This window comes from Chelonoidis abingdonii, chromosome 6 (assembly GCF_003597395.2).
Source record: "Chelonoidis abingdonii isolate Lonesome George chromosome 6, CheloAbing_2.0, whole genome shotgun sequence".
Taxonomy (NCBI): Eukaryota; Metazoa; Chordata; order Testudines; family Testudinidae; genus Chelonoidis; species Chelonoidis abingdonii.
Genome location: NC_133774.1, coordinates 126,342,463 through 126,367,940, shown reverse-complemented (window position 1 = coordinate 126,367,940; position 25,478 = coordinate 126,342,463). Strand labels below are relative to the sequence as shown.

The 25,478-nt window shown below is 43.5% G+C and overlaps 1 pseudogene; it reads left to right on the top strand.

Moving 5' to 3' along the window:
- Positions 1–380: 380 nt before the first annotated feature.
- Positions 381–25,478, top strand: part of LOC116823776 (S-adenosylmethionine synthase-like) — a 37,277-nt pseudogene continuing 12,179 nt past the window's right edge.

Here is a 25,478-nt window from a genome sequence, read left to right as displayed (position 1 = left end):
GGCAGAGCTGGGTCTCTGGGAGTCGGGGGGTTGGTACAGGCAGAGCTGAGTCTCGGGGGTCTCTGGCAGTGGGGGGTCTGAGCGGTAGGGGGGACGGAACAAGCAGAGCTGGTTGTCTGAGGGGTTGGGGGACAGAACAGGCAGAGTTGGGTCTCTGGAAGTAGGTGGTCTGAGGGATGGGGGGGTCAGTACAGGCAGAGCTGTGTCGTGGGGGTGAGGAGAGCTCTAGTTCCTAGAGGTCAGGTGACAGCGCAAGCAAGGCCTGTTGGGAAGGGGCACAGGTTATAAGTGAAACCTGTTGCATAGAACAGCGAGACAGGCAGGGGGAGCAGTGTGTCTGGGAGTTTCTTCAGCCCTCAGTCTAGGGAAGGGGGCTGGGAAAGGAGCCAGGGATGGGCTGCGTCCAGAGGCCTAGAAAAGGCCAGAGAATAGAAATGAAGCAAAATGCAGCTGGTACTCTCACCTTGAAGGAGTGTCTCCTTCAGCAGTAAATTAGTAGTTTCTTAACATTATGTCAGAAATAAGAAGTCATGCATATAACTAGCCTAGTGAATAGTCTCTCCTTTATATATGTCCGTATATAAAGATAATATATAAGATGATGACACTATCCATTGTTCCCCTTGTTGCATATTTCCTATTGTTCCACTTGTTGCATCTTTCTTTTAAACTCTGTTTTGTACAGTGTGCAGTAGGGTCCAGTCCTGACTGGGGGTGTTTGGGATGGCCATAATACTGGTAATATATTTAAACTTTTTGTTATGATATACTGGAGTAGAATTTCTATATTTGGATGAGTTGCTGTGTACTATGAGACTTATTCGTATGGGGTGTTGCAGGTTTATGTAAATTGCCGTAGCTCTTGTAAGCTTGTGTTTTTCTCTTGTGTAGCAAGTAATATGTGGCTCCCTGTAGTGAAAAATTATATGTTAGTGTTCTACAAAGTTGAAAAATAGTCACTTGAATAAAATTATAAGCTATTTTTAAACTATATATATTTGCAAATTTTATGCCTCAGTATTGAGGCTGAGGTAGTGTAAGCTGAGTCGAATGAAATACAAATACTGTCTAAAGACTCCTACTATCTATTTTGGGGAGAAGTTGAAAAGTGGGTTTATGTTTGGGGAGATAGCTTCAACCATAAGTATGGAATAGTTCTAATCTGAGAAATGAGAGTATAAAAAGGTGCATTTTCATTGCTGCCTCTGTGGATTCAGTCATAACTATTCTATTTAATGCACGTAAGATCAGACTAGTTTTTACTCCTGCAAAACACAGTTCTAGCAAAATGAAGTGGGTTCGTACCTGGTTGGTTTATCAGCAGAATTAAATTCTGTAAGCACTATTCCCTGTGCAATCACACTATCTTCATTATTTCTTTGCCACCCCACTTAAAGCTATAGGGTTACACAGGTATTATTGAAGGCAACATTTTCTCTGCAGAATCTGTTGCTGGTGGATGAAGAAAATAATCTTTCACTTCATTAGACTGAGCTTGAAGAGCTGAATTGGAGAACAGAGTGCCAACTGAGCTAACAGTATGGAAATTACTGAGACAAACACAGAATTGGGTTGCCAGGTGTCTGTTGCCAGGAACACCTGGTCAAAAAGGGACCCTGGTGGCTCTGGTCACAACCGCCGACTGGGCCGTTAAAAGCCCAGTCAGTGGTGTTGCAGGGCTAAGACAAGTTAGTCCCTACCTGTCTTGGCACCGGGCTGCAGCCAGAAGTGGCCAGCAGGTCCAGCTCCTGGGTTGGGGGGACATGGGGGTCAGTGCACTGCCCAAGCACTGGCTCCGCACTCTCATTGGCTGAGAACCGTGGCCAGTGGGAGCTGGGGGGGGGAGGTGCCTGCGGGCCAGAGCAGCACAGGGAGTCTTCTCCCCCCCTCACCTAAGAGCAGGACCTGCTAGCCACTTCTGGGGTGCACCACAGTGCCAAGGTAGGCAGGGAGCCACCTGAGGTAAGCCTGCACCCCAAGCCCCAGCCCTGAACCCCCTCCTGCATCCCAGAGCCCTCACCCCTAGTCCAGAGCCTGTACCCCCTTCGTACCCCAACCCCATGCCTCAACCTGCAGCCCCCTCCCACACTCTGAATCCCTCACCCCCACTCTCCAGGCTGGAGCGCCCTCACCCATTCCCGCACCCCAACCCCAATTTTCTGAGCATTCATGTCTTGCCATACAATTTCTATTCCCAGATGTGGCCCTCAGGCCAAAAAGTTTGTTCACCTCCTCTCACACCCCAACTCCCTGCCCCAGCCCAGAGCCTCCTTCTGCACCCTGAACCCCTCATTTCTGGCCCCACCCTGGAGCCTGCATCCCCAATTAGAGCTCTCACCCCTTTCTGCACTCTAACCCCCTGTCCCAGCCCAGTGAAAGTGAGTGAACATGGGGGAGAGCGAGCCACTGAGGGAGGGGGAATGTAGAGAGTGGGGGTGGGGCCTTGGGCAAGGGGCAGGGGAGGGCAGGTCCTGGGAAAGGGTAGGGTGAGGATGTTTGGTTTTGTGTGATGAGAAAGTTGCTAACTCTAACATAGAACCATTTCTACAGTAATGTCTCAGAATAGATCCTTCCTTCAAACACACGTAAATGTCTGCTGCTGTCCAGCACTCCCTTTTGTGGCCAGGCGGGGACAGTGCCTGCTTGGTTTTTTTTCAATTAGTCAGACCACATTAGTTCAGACAAAATACCTCCCTTGGGGGGTCTGGTTTACTAGCCCTTTTTACAGAGCACAAACAACTTTTTTAGTATCCTGAGTTCACTCCCACTCCGGGTCCATAAAAGGGACCAAGTAGGCTTCCTTTCCCCGTGTTCATGAGACTCTAGCCCTCCTCCCGCAGCTGGGCTATACTTCAGCCTGTCCCTTCCTCTCTTGAAACCAGGAATCCCCATCTCTCCTGGGAGCTGGGTGTAATTCCAGTCAGCTGTAGGGCCTTAGCCAGCTTCTCCTCCCATTGACTCTTTTCTCTCAGTCAATCCTTTTGCTTTCAGACTAGAAGGATTCAGCAAGCAGACTTTCTCCTGCTATTTTCTCCACTACTATGAGGGAGGAAGCAGTATATATGCTGGTCCCCTTCCAAATGCTCATCCCAATTGGCTGGGACACAAGGGGGACTTAGATACATCAGGCATCCCAAGCCACTGAAGAGCCAAGCCTCAGGATGGGTGGATTGAATGACCCCCTAGGCCCTCCTACCCTTAAGGGGACAGACTACCCCATCACACATGGAAAATAGAGGAGAGAGGAACGAGGCAAAGATTCAGTTACATTTGTTTTTTTAATGAAGTGCTCTTGGGCTGAGCTCTTAAATGATGTGATAAATACTGGCAGAATATGCCTGACTTGAGCTGGAACAGGTGCAGGCCTCGGGACTGGAGCTGAAAATGTAATTAATGAAGACAAAAAAGGGTCTTTTGGTTTGGTGTTGGTGTAGCTGCAGTGTGTAGCTACATCTAAAATTAACATTGCTGAATTGTTTCCAAGATAAAAGGTCTGCCAGTTGCTTATATAACACACAAACTTTCACCTATCAAAATACTGCTTTTTGGGACTGGTCTCCAGATTGAAAGTATTCTTTTTTTTTTTTAAAAGCTTGAGCAAGAAAAAGTTCAGCTGTTCTTCATCAGGAAAAAGAGATTGGGGGAAAATCTTGCTTTTAAGCAAAATATTTTTTTTAAAAATCACCTGCAGATGTCTTGTGCTATGGTGACAATCCACTTGGATTTCTGTAATTTATAATATTTTCAACATACTTAACACATACACTGGCTTTTATTCATAAGGTAGCAGGGATATACTAGTAATAATTTCCCAGTAGTGTATTAATGCAGTGTATGTGTCCATAGGAGAAGCAGTGGAGCGTGAACTCAAGGTGGATATGGAATGAGGTAATGCTGCCTGAAACAGGGTGCCTCATAATGTGTATTTACACAGTTTTGAGTTCTTCACTATGTAAACATTTCTTTACCTATTTGCATGCAATGCTGTCTTGACAAGGCTAATTCCCCCCTCTGGCACTTTGAGTACAGAAGGTGGGGGCCTTCAAGGATTCTAAAAATGAATATTGGCCACTCCAGGCTGGTATTAAACTCTCCAGGTTACAGGTTTTCTTTGACCTTGGATGGTAGATGCTGCTACCACTCAGATGCAAAAAAAAAACAACCACCACCCTTTGGAACCAGGAAGGCACACTTGGGAATTCCTCCCTGTGGGGTACCCTCAAGTCCTTTCACACACCCCTTCCACCTCCCTCGTTTATCACATATCTAGAAGTATTTAAACTGTGACTGGTTTAAATTTTTAACCTGAACCCAAGCTAAGGCCCTGATGGTGCAAATGCTAACACATACAACATGTCTGTTGCAGTGAGGAGGTGCTAAGTGGCTCTGCCTCCCCCATTGTCTCTCGCTGCCTCCGCAGACAAAAATCCCAGTAATGAGATGGTGGAAAAAGGGGGCTCAGAAAAACCCTGCAGTTCCTTCTTAGCAGAGGGAGCTGTGATGGCTCTTCTGCTTTTAGCCACTGATAGCAGCTTCCTCCACTGCTCCTCCTGTTGGCTGTACATACCTCAGTGGTATTTCCAGCCTAGCAAAGAGGTCTATGGTATGCTTGTGGGGAAGATTACATTGGAGGAAAGAGACATCCCATGAGAATGGGGAGGCCTCATTATAAAGAACGTAGAGACATCACCTCACCTCAAAGTAGGGAAGAAGAATAGGAGCAGAGTCTGAGAGAACTGTAAAGATTCTCAGAGGAGAAAACAGGGTGGTGAAAGACTCAAGCCAATGGGGTAGGTGATTGATCGATCAATCAAAGAGAGGGAAAAGGAATGGGGGCAAAGACACCCAAATTGGGGAGAGGATGTTGGCATGGACCCTTCAACATGTGTCTGGTATTTGCCAAATCTTGTTGTGTTAAAATGCTAAGTGATAAGCTAAAACGTCTTAATTTTAAATCCAGGATACTGTCATCTCTCAAATCTTTCTGGACATGAACCCCAGACCCTTTTTTGGCCTCTTCAGAGTTTCCTGTATTTCTCCACCTTTGGGTTGGCTGGCTATGGGCCTGCATGTAAGTAACTTATGTGAGTAGCCTAACTGAAGTCAATAGGAACACTCTTACCTGTTAACTTATGTATGTGTGTGTGTGCTGAATTGGGGCTAAGATCTTACTTTCTTGGGGACTAAGAAATACTTCAGACTGACAGAGTTTAAGGCCAGAAGGGACTATTTGCTCATCTAGTCTTATCTCCTATATATCACAAGCCATTAATTTTCACCCAGTGACCCCTGTACTGAGTGCAATAACTTGTGTTTGACTAGATCATATCTTCCAGAAAGGCTTCCAGTGTTGGTTTGAAGACCTTGAGGAATGAAGAAACCAACACCTCCATTGGTTGGTTGTTCCAATGGTTAATACCCTGACTGTTAAAAATGTGTGTCTAATTTCTGATCTGAATTTGTCTGGCTTCAGCTTCCAGCCACAGGGTTTTTTTTAATACCTTTTCCCACTAGATTAGAGCCTTTTAAAACCTGGAATTTTCTCCCTGTGAAGATACTTACCCCCTGTAATTAAGTCAGTTTAGTTTTTAAGATAAGCTAAAGAGATTGGGCTCTTTAAGGATCTGTCTACAGTGCAATTAAAAGCTCATGGCTGGTCCTTGCCACCCGACACAGGCTCATGGGGCTCGGGCTAAGGGGCTATTTAATTGTGGTATAGACATTTGGCTTGGGCTGGGCTCCTGCCAATAGAACCCCTCAGGAGGGTAGTGTCCCAGAGCTTGGGCTGCCCCTGAAGCCCGAATGTCTACATCACAATTTAACAACCCTTTACGTGAGCCCAAGTCAGTAGGCACTGGCCAGCTGAGATTCTCTCTCCAGTCCTCAGATAGTTTTTGTGGGTTTTCTGCACCCTCTCAAATTTTTCAACTTTTCAGACTACCAATCCTCTATTCCTTTCACACTCAAAACTTCCAGTGATGTCTCTGAATTCTGTGTAGAGGAACATTAATGTGTCAGTTCATACTTAGTAAGAGATAAAAGTACATAGGAACTATTCTCAAAATTGTGCCTGGGTATTTTTAGTTTGCATCATTGTCTTCTCTCTTCTACTTGGTACTTTGTTTAAAAATACAGTAAAACAATAAATTAAATGAGTTGTTAATTTTCGGAAAGGCTCTATACAATTCGTTGATGTTGGTTGAAAGTCCTTTTATTGCTCCAGATTACATACCCTTTTGAGCAATCACTGCTCTACAAATATTACCCAAATGTCTGAGCACTGGGTTCCTTCAGCACAGGGCACTGAAAGCTTTTTCCTCTTCAGCAAATTAGATGGGGCAGGCAGACATTGCCAAACTGATACTAGTGGCCTGAGCACTACTTGCAATTGCTGATGGTCTATGAAGAGCTGACTGCTCATATGGCTGTGGCTTCTAACAGAAGGCTTGTTTTCACTGCAGAGCTAATGTGAGTTATAACTGAAGTATTGAGTGTGGTGGTACTTTAACATAGAATCATCGAATATTAGGGTTGGAAGAGACCTCAGGAGGTCATCTAGTCCAACCCCTTGCTCAAAGCAGGACCAACACCAACTAAATCATCCCAGACAGGGCTTTGTCAAGCTGGGCCTGTCATGGTATAATTCCCAAATCTGAACCTAAGCGTTCAAAATATGGGTACTAGCATGAATCCTCTAAGCTTTATTACCAGCTTAGATCCTGTAGTGCTGCCACCAATCAGGACTTGGGTAGAGCGCGCTGAATAGCTTCGGTCTTCCCAAAAACCTCCGTGGGGCCCCAAGACTCAGATTCCTGAGATCTCACAAAAAAGGGGAATAAACCATTTCCCTTCCCCTCCTTTCTTCCTCCAGATTCTCCCCGCCCTGGTACACTAGGAAAGAGAGACAGATTCAAGCTCCTGAATCTAACACAAGAGAAAACGCAGAGAGCAGAGTTTCCCTCCGCAATCCCTGTGAGTGCAGACTCCCTTCCCTGGAGGTTTTTACCCAAGATAACAAAGATTCAGATTTAATTCTAAAAAGAGGAAAACTTAATAAAGAGAAAAACAAAAAATTGTCTCTGTATCAAGATGAAATATTACAGGTCTTTTAGCTTATAGACATCCAGCAGAAATACAATTAAGATACTCCAGCAAATTACACATCTGCCAATAAAGAAAAACAATTTAAAAGACTATAAACGCCTTTTACTTACTCCTATTCATAGATAGAGACGTTAGCGGGAGATTGCAGAAACCTGTTGCACCTCTGAGTTTCCCGTTTTTCCCGGACCCAGAGAGAACAAGCCAAAGCCAAACCCACAAACAAAGCTCTCCTCCCTGAGATTTGAATTATCTTGTTTCCTAATGGTCCTTGGTCAGGTGTGTTTGTTAACCTTCGGGTGAAGAGAATTAACCCTACGGCTATCTGTTTATGAAGGGCCTTAAAAACCTCTAGGATGGAGATTCCACACCTTCCCTAGGATAACCTATTCCAGGGCTTCACTGCCCTCCTAGTGAATAGTTTTTCCTAAAGCCAACCTAGACCTCCCCCACTGCAACTTGAGGACCATTGCTTCTATGTTCTGTCATCTGCCACCACTGAGAGACAGCCGAGCTCACCTCTTTGGAACGCCTCTTCAGGTAGTTGAAGGCTGCTATTCAGATCCTCCTCAAGTTTCTCTTCAGCAGACTAAATAAACCCAGTTCCCTCAGCCTTCCTCATAAGTCATGTACCCAGCCCCCCCTAATAATTTTCTATGCCTCCACTGGACTCCCTCGAATTTCTCCATATTCTTTCTGTAGTGGGGGCGCAAATCTGGACACAGAACCCTAGATATGGCCTCATGGGCCGAATAGAGTGGACTAATCACTTCCCTCGAGTCTGCTGCAGCGCTCCTACTAATGCAGCCCAGTGTGCCATTAGCTTCTTGAGCAACAAGGCACACTGTTGACTTCATATCCAGCTTCTTGTCCACGTAATCCCCAGGTCCTTTTCTGAGAACTAGAGCGGCATGCGCTAGCAGTTGTTCCCAGCCGTAGCAGTGCATGGATTCTTCCATCCTAAGTACAGGACTCTGCACATTGTCCTTTGTGAACCTCATCAGATTTCTTTTGCCCAATCCTCCAATTTGTTAGGGTCTTGTGGATCCTATCCCTGCCCTCTAGCATATCACCTGTCCTCCACCTTAGTGTCATCCATCAGACTGCTGAGGTTGCAAATCCATTTCATATCCCAGCTCCTATGCAGAGTTTGAGACAAAACCGCCCCAGCACCACCCCTGGGCACTGTGCTTGATACTGCTGCAAACTAGATATCGAGCTGCTGATCACTACCTGTAGAGCCTGACAATCTAGCTAGCTTTCTATCCACCTGATACTCCATTCATCCAATTCATACTTCTTTAATTGCTGCAGGAAATACTGTGGGAGACCTATCAAAAGCTTGCTAAAGTCAAGGTATATCATGTCCGCTGTTTCCGCATATCCACAGAGCCAGTTATCTCATCATAGAAGGCAATCAGGTTGGTCAGACATGACTTGCCCTTGGTGAATCCAGGCTGACTGTTCCTGATCACCTTCCTCTCCTCCAAGTGCTTCAAAATGGATTCCTTGAGGACCTGCTCCATGATTTTTTCAGGGACTGAGGTGAGGCTGACCAGTCTTTACTTCCCCGGATTCTCCTTCTTCCCTGTTTTAAAGATGGGCACTATATTTGCCTTTTTCCAGTCATCTGGGACCTCCCTGGATCACCGCAAGTTTTCAAAGATAATGGCCAATGGCTCTGCAATCAGCCAACTCCCTCCATACCCTTGGATGCATTCCATCTGACCCATAAACTTGTGCATGTCCTGCTTTTCTAACTAGTCCTTAACCTGTTCTTTCACCACTGAGGGCTGCACACCTGCTCCCCATACTGTGCTGCCCAGTGCAGCAGTGTGGGAGCTGACCTTGTCTGTGAAGACTGAAGCAAAAAAAGCATTGAGTACTTCAGCTTTTTCCACATCCGTTTGTCTCTAGGTTGCCTCCCCCATTCAGTAAGGGTCCCATACTTTCCCTGACTTTATTGTTGCTAACATACCTGTAGAAACCCTTCTTGTTACTCTTAACATCCCTTGCAAGCTGCAACTCCAGTTGTGCTCTGGCCTTCCTGATTATGCATGCTGGAGCAATAATTTTATATGCCTCCCTCATCATCTGTCCAAGTTTCCACTTCCTGTAAGTTTCCTTGTTGTGTTTAAGCTTGCTGAATATGTGTCTCTGTTAAGCCAAGTTGGTTGCCTGCCATACTTGCTGTTCTTTCTGCACATCAGAATGGTTTGATCCTGTGTCCTCAATAAGGCTTCTTTAAAACACAGCTAGCTCTCCTGGACTCCTTTCCCCAACATATTAGCCTCCCAGGTGATCCTGCCCATCAGTTCCCTGAGGGAGTCAACATCTGCTTTTCTGAAGTGCAGGGTCTGTATTCTGCTGCTCTCCTTTCTTCTTTTGTCAGGACCTTGAACTCGACCGTCTCATGGTCACTGCTGCCAGAATTGGCTTGGCTCAGGTACAACCAACTGCTCGAGCTAGCACAACTAGTGAGCTGCTAATCCTATCACACTGTGCAGCACAAGTGTTGTTCTGCCCTCACCTGAGCTAGTTAACCTGAATAGTTAACTGAAGTATAGATAACCAGAGTTAACTCTGCAATAATGACCTAGCCTGAGACAAAACTGATGGGAGTGGGAAGGTGAAAATTCCTCACATCCACTCTGCAGTGATGTGTATGCAATACTTGACAATGGCTAGCCAACTGGTGTGCTGCGATGGGTTAGTAATTTGAGGAGCAATCAGTTAACTGTTTGTCCTTCCTCGTTTGTGTGTGCTCCCCTGATAACTCCAACAATAGACCAAGGATTTCAGAGTAATTTTTGGTGCCTCCATTTGTGGGTGCTCTACTTGAGACACCTTAGAGGCTTGTGTTTCAGGCAGTGAGCACCTGCTGTCTAAAACAGGCCTCTTTAAAGTGTCTCAGGCAGAGCACGGAGCACCAGAAGTCACTAGCAATTCTTGAAAATCTTATCTCTAAGCTCTTTGGGGCAGGGATTCACTCTTATTCCATGTGCACATCACCTAGCAAAATGGGACCTTCATCCCTGTTAAGGCCTGCAGGTGTTACTGCAATACACATAATGAAATTAGCCAAAGTACAGTCACCATTTCATAAAGGACTGAGCTTATTCAGTCACCTGAATTATCTTTAATGCTGTGTTTTCCAAATAGTATTTGTCTTTATAAACCAGTATTTCTCAAACTGGGGTCGCCGCTTGTGTAGGGAAAGCCCCTGGCGGGCTAGGCCGGTGTGTTTACCCGCCCAGTTCACAGGTCTGGCCGATCATGGCTCCCACTAGCTGTGGTTCGCTGCTCTGGGCCAATGTAGGCCGCTGGAAGCGGTGCAGGCCGAGGGACATACTGGTCCAGCAGCTCCCATTGGCCTGCAGCAGCGAACTGTGGCCATCCAGGGCAGGTAAACAAACTGGCCCAGCCTGCCAGGGGCTTTCCTTACACAAGCAGTCAACCCAGTTTGAGAAACACTGATATAAACAGTGCTGAAATTGCTATAGGGGTATTGTAGGATTGCAAGTAGGAAGGAAAGTGGTGGTCTCGGTCTGCATGGTCATAATAGGAGGGGAGATAGTCTACCAGACACCTCTTCAGATGTGGCCTAAATATCAACAAGTTAAAGAACCTCTGAGGCAGGGAATTGCTTTTAGTCCCTGTCACAGAGTCACAGGTCTGATGCTCTGGAACTACTCTGTATGAAGCCAGTCAGGACTCTTGGGTAGCCTCCTCTCTGTGAGCATACTGTCACCAGGGCAAGAAGCTTACACAGCTTCGACCTTCCTGGGTCTGACCTCGGAGCATTCAGAATCCCCTTCCACACTGTGCACTTCCTGCAGCGAGTCTGCCCGAGCAGGGCTCCCGGGAAAGCCAGAGGGCCCTGCACCCCAACTCTGCAGTCAGCAGTGACTCTCAACCATCGTAAAACAGAAGATTTATTAGTTGACAGGAACACAGCGTAGAACAGAATTTAGCCTAGAAATCAGTGACTTTCAGCCAAGTTCATCTTGGGGGAATCCCAGACCAGACACCCTGGACTCCCCATTCCAGTCCCTGCGAAGCAGATTGCCCAGCTTCCAGTGACCCGACCTTAGACACCTGTGTTGCTGCTCCTCCTCCTGGTCTTTGTTTCGCTTCCCAGGCAAAGTGTCACCTGGTCACATCCCTCTCCTGGGTCTCAAGTTACAAAGGGCACTGGCCATAGCCTACGTGCAGGCAGCTGGAGCAGCCTTACCTGCCCCCAAGGGTTTCAGCCACAGTCACACACCTTTATCCAACCACCTAGGCATTGGTGCAGCACACAGGGAAACTGAGGCACACAATGTTCATGCAAAACAGTAAAACTCACAGAGGCTTAACAGTAAGACTCACATAGGCTCACATACAACATAACAAGGGAAAATCCCCACTTTGTCACAGTCCCATTGCTGAGGGATTGATGATACTCAGCCATTCTCTTTCCCAGTGACCCCAAAATAACCTAGTATATTGTCATCTTTTAATCATCTCATTTCTCACTCAGCCAATGACTCAAATACAATACTGGTAAGAGGGTCATCACTTACCATCTGTACGTTATTAGAAAAAGAATAAAACTGGGTTTATAATTTTAAAAGGTTGGATTTTTTCCCTCCCAAATACAGAATATTGTTCTATAAAATTCATTATTGAAGCAAAATAAGTTTGGACACTATACTGCTCAAAGAGAAAAGTCTGTTTTCCCCTCATGCTTACGTGACAAAAAAATCTGCATGCTGCCTCTTTACAATCTCCAAATGTTTCACTTAATATTACTTGTGTCCATTTTAGAGGAAAGAATAGGACCTAAAGTTGTAGTAGGGATGTGCAAAAGCACCCAGCACCGGCCTAACTCTGTTTCTATTGAAGTTATTGCTAAAACTTCCATTGAAGTCAATGGGAGAAGATTGCATCCAACACAAAAGGCTTCTGAAAATCCCCTCCTTGCTGTCAGCAGCAGTTCTCTGCATCTCCCTCTAGGAGCAATCTAAATCTATTGAACTTCTGACTAGTGACCACACAGAAACAATTACATCACCTGTTTGTGTAGATTAGTTAACCTTTTCCCCACAACTTTCTCTCTGGATTTCCTCTGAAATCTAGTTTGCTGCAGTTTTTCCTGGCCTACAGACTCTCTAAAGATACTACAGTATGTCAAGCAACACTTCAAAAAAGAGAAAAGAAATTTCTCTTTACCTCAGAGTCTGTTGCAGAAGGACATTCTGGTAAGTAAAAATGTCAAGTCTTTCCTTTTATCAGCTAGATGCATGGAAGGACATGTTCTGCAACTTGATCTGGTTTGGTTTTCTGACCAAGTAGAGAGAAACAAGAACCAGCCACGGTGTATATTTAGTCATTTACAACAAATTTGCTCAGTCGGGAAAAGTTTGTCATCTTTCTGTTTAGCATTCAGTATAATTCCTATAGGTTTGATCAAAATTGAATAGAATCTCATTTTCAAGACTTACAAGGGGAAAAAAGCATTTTCTATGTGGTGTTCTTAGAAGACTAGAAGTTACTGAATTTCACAGTTTAGCAATACCTTCAGCAATTGTCCAGTGCACCAGGACTTTTGAATTATTCAGTGCACTGGTGATGAGTAGCAATGCCCATTGGAGCTGTATTTCAGACACTCTTACTGAATGCCTCATGCTGGTCCTCTTCAAACTAGTCTGTACTTGCCTTGAGCCATATAGGCTAATCCTAACCTCTTAGTAGGGCTCCAGTTGAAGGGCAAAATGTTGTCAGTACTTGCTGTTTATTAAGTTCAACTGCTTTTCACAAGCTCCCCCCCCCCGCCCCCTATTTATCTGAAAGCCTTCTTAAGTGAGTTTGACTCATTAATGGAGAGGCTCCGTGTTTATCAGGCAGTCTGAGTCTTTACAGAAGCTTGTCCCTTAGTTGGGAGTAAAGCAGCATTATATTTTTAATGCTTGGATGAAAAAACTCAAAGCTAAAGCTGTTATACCATGACGATGGTCTGCTGCCTTTTGTACAGAATGTAAGGCAGGGTAGAATGTACTTTGTTGTGGGCAGGATTGGTGAGCAGGGAAAAAAAAGACTGAAGTAATTTGTTGGAAAACACTAAATTTCTCAACAGTTTGTCATAAATAGAATTCAGCGATGTAAGCAAGTGTTCCTTTTTGTAGTAAAGGTTTTGAATACTTACGTTAAGTGAGGGCTAAAAAGAGATTGATGTCTAGTATGCAGAGTCAGGATGAGCTCTACCCTGACATCTGGTGGTGAATATGGGAGGTGGTAAAGGAATTTTAGGTGTTTGCATTGGCACACCCACCCCTTCTAGCATAGCCACGGCAGCTGGGTTGGTTATTTTGACAGCTCTGGGATCCGCCATTTCTTTGTTATTGGGAGGAGGAATAAAGTGTTGTCACCCTGATTATGTGAATGAGGAATATGAGACTGTTTATGACAGAGATGTCTCAATTCAATTAAATAGCATCTGCTAGCAAGGGATATGGGTGCCAAAACCCATTGAAATGAGAGAAGTTGGGGACTGGTGTGTGTGTGTACCTGATGGTATGGGCTCCTTTTGAGGGCCTGGAACACCAATTGCACATTCTCCTCTCTCCACTGTTGAAGAGTAGAGCTAATTTTGATTCCATTAGGAGTCCGTCTAGAGGCTGCTGACCTGAATTCACATTGGGCCAATGGTGCACTAGCAGCAGGGCTCCCCTACTACAAGCTGAAATCACTAAAAGAGCTAAGCTTATTGAGCTGAAATCACTGAGTGCTGTGTTAACTAATGGGGGAGCCTGAAGATCTATCGCTAAGCGGCTGGCTGAGCAGAGCAGTTTGCAGCATGTTGGAGCAACCCATGGAACAGTGAGCAGAGTGGAGCGGTTTGCGGGGACGGCTGGAGTGGCTCACGGGTCGGCTGGAGGAGCGGCACAGTGGGTGTAGTGGAGCTGGTTGTGGTGAAGGCTGCAGCAGAACTCCATGAAGAGGCAGAGCAGTTGGCCCTGGCCCACGTAAGGTGCCCCTTAACACCATATGTGTGTGACCCTCCATTTCCACCCAGGCTGGAGGGGTAAAACTGTGCAGATAAATTTTTGAACTCTGGGGTGGCACTGACCAGAGACTTTCGGGTTGTTGGACTTTGGGGTGATTGGACTTAAGACCCTAAGGGGGAAAGGACATTGCCAAACGTACTTGGAGGGGGTTTTTGCTTATGGTTTGTGTTATAATGCTGTTTGTGGTGTTTCTCCAGCGTGATGCCGCATTGTTTCCCTCCTTTATTAAAAGGATTTTGCTACACTCAGACTCCGTGCTTGCGAGTGGGGAAGTATTGCCTCCTAGAGGCGCTCGGGGGAATGGTATATAATTGTCCCAGGTCACTGGGTGGGTGCTCGAGCCAGTTTTGCATTGTGTTATTGAAATGGAACCCCTGGATACTGAACCCGGCCCTTGTTGCTGCCAACTCAGAGGGGCAGAAGGGTTACATCTATTATAACAGGGTTTAAAGTATTTTCTACATGGTTTAAGCAAGACTTTTTATTCTTTTTGTTGTAAAAATTATCTGAATTCCATTAATATATTGCCTGATTTTTTTTTAATAGCATGAGAGAATCAGTCTCTCATGTGGGATTTGTGGGATCTAAGGGTTTTACAGATGGGAGCGAGATAAAAATATAAGAAACAATGCGAGATCAGGTGGGAGTGGGTATTGCGGAGCAGGATGAGAGCAGGATTAAAAAAATAATGCCACACAGGGCTCTAGCCTGGAAAAGGGAGCCCTGGAAACCACCGGAGGGTGGCACTTTTATGTGGCAGGTGCTATTTTTAGTGTGCAGTACATGCAAGTAAGGGGAACAGCTACAAAAGCACGTGGTTTATTGAGACTTCTAGTGGGGAGAAAGCCATGAAACACTGCTCCCTATAGTCTGCTTTCTCTCTTGGCTCTTCTCCTGCATAAAGAGAGGAGAACATGAGGCCCCCAGAGCTTTTGGTGGTCTTGCTGTCTGTCTTGTTTCATTCCACAGTAATGTAGAATGCATGTTAGGATATCTAACATTCTGAAAGAACAAAGTCTGCTGCTAGCTAGAAAACATTCTTTCATCTCTTCAGATTAGAGGCAAATAATTCACTGAGTGAATTTCACCTTCACATATTGATGTCAGATAATATTTTCAAACTTGGTCATATCTTCATTAACTTCTTAGTGATTATCTCTTGTCCGACAGCTCACCCTGGCTGATAGACTTATGTAACTGACAAAGGTTCTGATCCTACAAGTAAGTACACTAGCATGGAGTCCACGCCCATGCACTTCCTTGCAGGAAGTAGCAAACTGTAAGTTTTACAACTGACTAGCAAAGGAAAATAATTAGTCTTTGATCAATAGTCAGTCACACTTACTTGATTTTTCATGAGTATTTGCATTGTTAAAGCGTTAGCACAAGATCATTCATGGAAAGCAAATATGAAAAAATCAAAACGCACTAGCACTTAAATTCACTTTCCTGTTGCAGCTACAGAATATGAATACTCAACCACAGAACTATTGTTCACTGAACTGAACTGTACTTGTACCTCATATGCACCAACATAACAAGCCTATGAGTGCTGACTTAAAAATTATGCACCGAAGCTTCACTATATTTATGTGGCTCACAAATTCTTGGTGCTCTTTCTTTTCATTTTGGTCTGTTCTTAATTTGAACTTGAGTAATGGTGATAAGCATTAGGCCCAGATTTTTAAAGATATTTAGATGCTTAAAGGTGCAGGTAGGTTCCTAATGAGATTTTTCAGAAGCATCAATAGACTTTGGGTGCCTAGGTGCTTTAGAGAAACCGCATTGCTCATCTATCTGCGTGCTTAGGCACCTAAATACCTTTTAAAAAGTCTGGTCTTATGTTTCTAGTAATTCAGATAAAGCCGGAAGTAACATTAAAATGTCAAGTTGAGATTTTTTCAGCATAAATATATACATCTGTGTTTGCATAGTACACCTCTACCCCAATATAACACTGTCCTTGGGAGCCAAAAAATCTTACCGTGTTATGGGTGAAACCACATTATATCGAACTTGCTTTGATCCGCTGGAGCGCGCAGTCCTGCCCCCTGGAGCACTGCTTTACCATGTTATATCCGAATTTATGTTATATCAGGTTGCGTTATATCGGGGTAGAGGTGTACTGAGTTCAGATGCTTCCTGACTTTAAGTCTCTGGTGCAGGTTGGGCTCACCCTCTGAATCTTAAGTCACTGCTTTACTGTCACAGAAAAAAAAAAAATACTGTTGCTGTGCATAGTTGTTAGCTTTGCTCCAAATATTAGGGGCACGTAAACCCTGGTTGCAATTAATTTCCTTAAATCCCTACCCTGTTTGCAGATGAAGACAGGAAGAAAATAGTTATCTTATGAATATTAAATCCTGCTTACCTCAACACCTGGTTATGACCACATCACAGCCTGTTTATCTTCTCTTCAAATTCCACATTTTCTTGCCTTAGAAGAGCTCTGAAAAGAGAGGAATTGTTTTTCACATTAAATGGAAGTTTGAAAATAAAATTTTCAATAAACTTAATTGGATCATGTCTCTGCTGACACACAGTACAGCTTTTTGGATCTAATCTGTCTTTCCATATGCTCAATGCACTGCTCTAATAAATTATATATTTATAAACAATCTAGTATGGTATTTTTCTTTAATGTTTTCTTCTAGTTCTGATCTAGTTACAGCTCACCTTTTTGTCCAAGTTATTTGCATAGTGGTAATGCCTGAAAATTAATCTCCAGTAAGTACTGGGCATCCTAGACACTGTACAAAGTAAAATATAGTCCTTGTCCCAAAGCTTAGCTACCATTTGATTCAATACCTTTTTCAGTGGTTGTGGCATTTTTCCCTGAAACTAAGTTTTCAGACCATTTGAACATAAGACTATTTCACCTCCTGGTGACTCATTATAACTTGGGGGAGCCTAAGGTATTGGGAGATGGCAGGGATGTGTCTGTTGTTGTGGGCTGGAGGGGGAAGAGAAAGTAAAGGCATAAATCCATTTCTGTATATTTGGTTGCCAAACTTGTATCTAGGCAGGTACTTAAAAACTAGAACTCTAATTTCCATTGGGAAGGAAATTCTGTTTGTGCATCTCCTTCTTTATGGTTCCTACCTGATGCTCTTAGTACATGCCATATTTCTGGAGATCATGTTTATATTATGTTTTAAAAATATTTATTACAAAGAAAAACTAAATAATATATTACTTTTTGTCTAGATAAAATGTGTGATCAGATCAGTGATGCTGTCCTTGATGCCCATATCAGAGTTGATCCAGACGCTAAGGTTGCTTGTGGTAAATTCTCTTTGCTGATTAAGAAAAAATTAAATTTAAAAGAGTAAAATAAATAATACTCTACATTTGCATAGCTTTGCATTCAAGGATTTGTTTATTAGATGGCCAAAAAGCCACAAGTCCATAATCAAGAAAGAAGACAACTTTGGCTAAAAGCCCAAATGGGTTCAGTGTTAAGTGAAAGCAATAGTTACAAATGAAAAAAGGAATATATACCAAAGGGGGAAATAGCGCTGGATATAAAATAGAAGTTCTGAAGTGTCTCAAGGAATCTTAAAAACACCAGAGAAAAATCCAAAGCTGGCAGGACTAAGGACAATAAAGAGTTGAAGTATATTGGGGGTGGGGGGGGTGGGGAGATATGTTCAATAAATATTTCTGTTCTCTTTTTGTGAAGAACCATGATGATATACTTGTATCACATGAGGATGATGAAGTATTTTCCAGTCTATTAGTAACTGAGAATGACGTTAGACAGCATCTGCTAGGGATAAATATTTTAAAATCAGCAGGCACTGAGAACTTGCACCTACAAGTCCTAAAAGAATTGAATGAGGAGATCCTTGGCTTGGTGGTGTTAATTCTTAATAAATCTTAGAACAGCAAGGAAATTCCAGAAGACTGGAAGAGTACTAATGTGCCAGTATTCAAAAAGGGCAAGCAGGATGTTCCAGGGCATCCCAGGTTGATTACCCTGACATCAATCCCGGGGAAAATAATGGAAAAGCTGATACAGGAATCAGTGAACAATTAAAGGATAGGAGTATAATTAGTGCTAGTCAATGTGGTTTTATGGAAAATAAGTCTTGTCAAACAAACTCGGTTTTATTCTTTGAGGTTACAAGTTTGGTTGATAAAGGTGACTTTGTGGATGTAATACATGTAGTGGTTGTTTTTTTATCAGACATTTGCCGTAGTGCTGCATGATATTCTGATTCAATGTTAGCATTATACAGTATCAATAGAGCATACATTATGTAGATCTCAAAGTAGTTGTCAAAGAGGAGTCTATGAATGGGGATGTTTCTTGTAGGTTCTGCATCTGTTCTAGACGTGAGGCTATTCAAACTTTGAATCAGTGATCTAGAAGTAAACATAAAATCACTGCCAATAAAATTTGTAGGTGAATGAAGATTAACCAAGTGGTAAATAATGAGGAGGCCAGGGTGGTCATACAGATTGATCTGGATCACTTGGTAAGCTGGGCTCACTCAAACATAATTTGTTTTAATACAAACAAATGCCAGGATATATATCTAGGATGAAGGAATGCAGGCCATGCCTATAGAAGAGGGACTGTATCTTGGAAAAGAATGAAGGGGTCATAGTATATTGCGAAATTGGAGAGGGTGCAGAGAAGCCACAAAGCGAACTGAGGGCTGGAGAAAATGTCGAACAACCTTAAGAAACGCTATCTATTTTGCTCATCGGAAATAAGATTGAGATATGACTTGATTACAGTATATAGGTACCTTTATGGGGAGAAAATACCAGGTACTACAGGGCTCTTTATTCTGGAAAAGACCGGCATAACAAGAACCAGTAGCTGAAAGCTGAAGCCAGACAAATTCAAATTAGAAATAAGGCACAGTGTTTTAACAGAGAGGGTAATTAACCATGAGAACAAACTACCAAGGGTGGATTCTCAATCTCTTGATGTCTTCAAATCAAGACTGAGTGCCTTTCTGGAAGATATACTTTAGTCAGGCACAAGTTACTGGGCTCACTATAGGGTAAATGGGTGAAATTTAATGGCCTGTGACGTATAGGAGGTCAGACTAGATGATCTAATCGTCTCTTCTGGCCTTAAACTCTATGAATCTGTGTAGGATCTCAAAGCAATAGATGTACACAAGTTAATCTTAACATCCCTGTTACACAGCTATTAATTTCATTTTACAAATCTGTTAAAGCTAGCTATATAGGTGAAAAGTTACTAGGTGAAAATGTAGTTTTGAAGGCCTCAATTTCACTTTCCACGAAGTTTCATAAACCAATTCTTTTTGCAAATGGGCTCTGAAAATTGTCTTCCAGCACCACCTTAATCTGAGACAGACATCTGCTTCATCAAAGTACTGCTGACTTGGTGGTAGCAGTACATCTAGACTGAAGATGCTGCCACAGATTGAATGAGGATAGATCAGGAGATGGATTAGCTATTCTACTAATTTCTTCTGAGTTCAAGTGCAGCAAAATCTCACTTGAATCAAAATCATTGTAGGGCATCTCTTTAATCAGAAATCGGAGATGAGAATCGCTGGAGTGTGCTGCTAATCTGTAAACCTCTAGACAGCTAAGGCTTCCCAGAGAATCCAACAGATACTGTCTGAAACTGAAGTTCACAAGACTCTCCTTGAGAGTCTGAAACATCTGTATAGACAGCACCTCTGATACAATTGTGCAAAACCTTTGACATTTTGGGATTCACCAAGGCCACTAAGGTATTTGGTCGCCATCTACCTTGAGTCTGGGAGTCGCCCGCTGCCAGTTCTCCAGTGGCAACAAAGGAGGTGACCCACACTCAAACGGGCAGTATGCAGCCATCATGAGCCATTGACCAGCAGGAGAATTGTAAAGAAAAGATTTACAGTTCTGTAAGAGACATTTGCACAAGCACCACACAACAGGGATTGCTCAACTCTATGACTCAGCTAGGCCCATCAGGACATGTTTAGGCCAGTATCTTTCTTGGGACATGAATTGAGAGTATAAAATAAGGGACAGTGGCATCGTGAGACAATTACTGTCCTCCTCCACCTACACTGAAGGCAACAATAATAATGGAAAGACAAAGACTTCAAACTGAGAAGGAAATTCAGTTTGTGTATTAAGATATGTAACCTGCTTGTGACGTCCAGTGGGTTGGGAAAAGCTGTTTGATTTAAATCCTCCTTAGTCTAATAGAGTTTAGAATTTAGAGTATTTTACTTTTCATTTCTTAGGTAACTGTCTTTGACCTTTATGCCTACCACTTATACTCACTTAAAATCGGCCTTTCTGTAGTTAATACACTTATTTTAATGTTTTATCTTTATCAGTGAGTTTGTCTAAATTCATGGAGAATTTACTCAGATTAGAAAAACTGGTGCATACACACTATTCTTAGATGAAGTGGCAAACTAATTAATGAACCTGCATTGTTCAAGAGAAGGTCTTGAGCAGCGTAAAACAATACATTTCTGGGGTGCAAGGCTGAGGGAATTTGCTGGTGTTTCTCTGTGTATGGTTCACGAGTGGCTTAGAGAGTATTCATGTAATTTAGCTGGGCGTTTCCCTGCATGTTTTTAATTAAGTGACCACAGCACCTGAAGAGGTTGCTGCTAGTCACGAGCAAAGCATTGAAAGAGACAGCCAAGGCTGGAGAGTTAAGGGGTGTGACGAAGTGGGAATGTTCTTGATGTGTTATGTGAATGCTGAGTGGGGAGTATTGACCTGGGAAGGTTGCAGGGGAGTTGTGCTGGGACGGCCTGCCTTGGGGAAGGGAGCATACCTGAGTGTGTAACCTAGCTGGGAAATGGAGGGGGAGCCCCGACAGGGCTTGGGCTTCCCAACAGGGCTGTGACCTCCCTGGGGGCCCCAGATGGACCTAACTAAAGGGGGTCCTGTTGTTTATACCAGCAAGACCTGTTTTGGACTGTGTTCCTGTCATCTAAATAAACCTCTGTTTTACACGGTGGCTAAGAGTCACGACTGACTGCGAAGTGAGGGTCCAGGACCCTCTGGCTTCCCCAGGACCCCGCCTAGGTGGACTTGCTGTGGGAAGCTCACAGAGGGGCAGAGGATGCTGAATGCTCCAAGGCCAGACCCAGCAAGGTGAAGCCATGTGAGCTTCTTGCACTGAAGACAGTCTGCTTCAAGGGAGAGGAGGCTCCTCAAAGTCCTGACTGGCTTTGTGGGGAGCAGTTCCAGAGCATCGCCCGGGGACTCCGTGACAAGGGGGCACAGCGGTCCCGCAGTTTCAAGTTGTACCCCAGGTATCCCATTACAGCTTCACCCTGGTTTTGCCCAAACTGATTACTCCTTGCAGACTGACCTTAGTATCTTTCCAGCTCTGAATTCACCCCAAAATTGTCCTACTGTAGAGATCTCATAGAGAAAGTGGTGTTTGCTGCCTTTACAGAGACGTTAAACACTCCAGCTTGCTAGGTTGCTGAAAGCACACACTTTACTGAACTTACAGAGCACTGATGATTTATAATGAAAGCAAAGCAAGTGTATTAGCCAAAGAACATGGATTAAATGATACCAAATACGCAAGATAAAGGTAGAGCTAGTTACAAGCAAATAAAAGTGAAAATATGAATCTAAAAGTCTAAAACTTAATCTAGCAAGATACATGGTCTTCATTCAATTCTCTCATCCACAGTTGCCTTTCCAGCGTTTTCTGGCCAGGACTCATCAGAGAGATCAAATCCATATGGTTTCTTTGTCTCCTAAGGTAAAGAATAAAGATGGAATCTCCCTCTGTTCCTTATATCCCTGAAGGGAATGTCTTAGTCTTACAAGTCAGAAAGGCTTCCTGGGAATTCAGTCTCCTATGTCTCTCGGGTGCAGGTAGAGCGACCAGATGTCCTGATTTTATAGGGACAGTCCCGATATTTGGTGCTTTTTCTTATATAGACTCCTATTATGCCCCACCCCCATCTCGATTTTTCCCGCTTGCTATCTGGTCACCCTAGGTGCAGGAGCCATGTTGATTCTCAGTCTCTCTAGTTCAGGATCAGAATAAATCCTGCTGGTTTAGCTTGATGGCTCTGTGTATTGCTAACATGGAAATTAAGGTAAACCCACATTTCTTTGACTAGGACAGACCTGTTTATCACCTGGGATAGGCTGTCTGGCTGTAAACACGTTCCAGTAACATCATACTGAGGGAATTCATAATTAACACATTCATTTTGCAATGATATTAATAATCAGCATCTTACTAGCTTTCATATACCTCACAAGGCTTATTTTGTACACTTATTGCAGTAGTGCAAAGGATGTGAGTACAGAGGTGCCTCGGAGATTTATGATAGCAGGTTGTGACCCACCTTGGATTTAGCATAGGTAGGTATCCAGCCCCACACCCAATAAGCAATAATGGTCTGTGGACAGAGGTATTGTTTGGGCTCAATGATTTTGGTTGGTTGGTTTTTTGTTTTGAGGGCGAGGAGCAGCTCCTGTCTTTCGTCTGATTGTATTTTAACTTTAGGCAAAGGTGCCTGCAGCTCAGGACAGTCACTTTGTTTTACATGCTGTAAATTGAGAGACTCTATTGTAGTAGCAGCTGGGGGGGCTCACTTAAAATCTGACCTTGCTGGGCTTGCCACTGTAGACACTAAGGTCCAGATTTTTAAAGGTATTTGGGTGTTGCTGCAATCAGTGCTACAATGTCTAATTGATTTAGGACCCTAAATACTCTTTTCAAAAGAGATTTAAGCACTTGGGAGCCTAATTCCCATAAGCTGTCAATGGCATTTTGGCTCCTAAGTGTCTAGGCATTGCAACATTCTGCGCAACAGTGGCAAAATACCTAAGTAATAGTCTAAGACTATTCCTGCCCCCAAAGTTTACAGTCTAAACCAAGATAAGAGGCATCAAGTGGGTGCAACAGGCAATTGGAAGGGAAGAGTCACAGAGTCACACTTTAAAGTGCTATGAATTGCCTCCTTGGTCTGCTGAACAGCCAGATATCATGGCAACGGGCACCTGATGGAGTACAGAGCCATTCTGATGATGCTCACTCTTTTCTGAGATCTCTCCCCATGTCCAGGGCCAGGAGGAGCTGTCTTGCTGGCTTTGCACCACCCGGGGATTCAGTTTCACCAAGGGAATCTCAGGTGGCCAGAACAGTATAAAGCAAATGGAGTAGGCAGGAGGATCCATCCCACACTGTTGCAAAGGAGAAGAGTCTGCAATTGGTATCAAGACAAGTTTAAAAATTAGGCTAAGCTTAAGACTTATTTACTGAAACAATTCCACAACGTGTTCCATCCAGTCAGCCTCAAACTATACTACACAGTTGCTTTATACACAGCGAGAACTTTCATTTTACTGTAATGTTATTTCAACTCTACAGAATGTGTGGCCAAAACGGGGATGATCTTGCTCTGTGGAGAGATCACTTCCAAAGCTGTAGTGGATTATCAGCAAATTGTGCGAGAGACCCTCAAGAGGATAGGCTATGATGACTCTTCAAAAGGTGAGTTATGTACTTGCTTCCTGGTTCATAGTCAGTTCTGTCAAATTCCTCTGTAAAGTCCTCAGTGAAATAACATCATGGATGATTCTGATCCTGCAAGAGGAAAAAAGATAATATAAATATGGATGTGTATTGGATGTGGCCTTGAATTGACATATCACTCAGAAATCGATTGTTAGAAGTGCTGAACCCCCACCATTCCCAATGAAGTAGTGGAATTGGAGCTAGCACAAATGACAGGATGGTTAGGCATGGAATATGGCTTGTCTGTAGACAAATGGCTTATTATAAAAACAGGAGAATTGATCTTGGTTTGAGTAAACTGTGAGACTTGAAGTTCATGCACAAGGGAGTTCTTCAGTATTCCTACTGATGTACTACATGCATCTGACGAAGTGGGTATTCACCCACGAAAGCTCATGATCCAAAATATCTGTTAGTCTATAAGGTGCCACAGGATCCTTTGCTGCTGTTACAGATCCAGACTAACACGGTTACCCCTCTGATACCTACTAATGTAGTTGCTACAATGGGTTCCTGCAGCAGTGAATCCCCTACGTGACTATTCTATGTCAGCATTTCCGTAAATTCATCTCAGATATACTTTTGTCTAGTTTCATCAAGTGCCCTTTACAAGAGACAATGAATAAAAGCCCTGCTTCCTTTCACAACACTCTTCAAACTTTGCTACTTAAATGACTTTAGGCATTGGCATTTGTCCACCAATAACAGAATATGGACAATGTCTCTGATTGTGACACCTATGGGATAGAATCTGACACCTCATGAAAAGCATGAGCTTCTGCTAATTAGCCTAAAGGACCAGAATAGCTTGGGGACTGTAATGTGCAAATATTTATACATGGCCTACCCACTGGAGGAGACAAAGCCAAGCTGCTGCAAAAGGTTAATTCCTACCCTTTGTGTTTGTAACCCAATTACCTCAAATCTCCAGCCAACATTTTTTGTCCTATCCGTGAGGTGACGCTTTCATAGCTGACTTATTTCTGAAAACAAACAAAAGAAGAATATTGTGGTATCATTCGCTTCTACTTCTCTTCACCAGGATTAGACTAGAAGACTTGTACAGTGCTGATAGCTCTAGAACAACAGTGTGAAGAAATCAAACATACTGTCTCCGATGGCAAGAGTGACGAAGACATTGGATCTGGGCACCAGGTAAAGTGTCTTTATTTTAAACATTTAGAACCCAGTCCAATATACATTTAAAAAAAAAAGACTATATGGTATTAATGGTAGATAATTAAAGCATGTGGGTTTGAACTAAATATTGTGTACATGATTAATAACAAGGCCAAGAAAACCTGGCCCATATTGGTTTCAACAAGTGCTGCCTTCACATATCCAACGACTCTAAAGGCTGAAGTTACAATTAAACTTTTTGTTATGGCAGGTGTCATCAGGTGGCACTGTTAGTCTTTCAAGTTCTTAGTGTGAGCAAATTTTGATTCTTAGAAGGACATGCTATGGTGTTTTGGGTTATGGATGGTTGTGTGTACAGGTGGCTTTGGGAGCGGGTGTGGAGCTGTGCAAACAACAGGAGTTCACTCTTTTTCTTGGTCTCTGATTAGAGTGGGTTCTTGATGAGATGGAGTTATTTCTTGGGAACCAGACATTGCTGTTGGTTTGAGATTCCTGGAAGAAGGGATTACACTGGTCGACTGTTTGATTTCAAGGCCACGTCTACACTACGGGATAATATCGAATTAGCTAAAATCGGTTTTATAAAACTGGTATTATAAATTCGATTTCATGCGGCCACACTAGGCACAGTAATTCGGCGTTGTGCGTCCATGGTCCGAGGCTAACGTCGATTTCTGAAGCATTGCATTGTG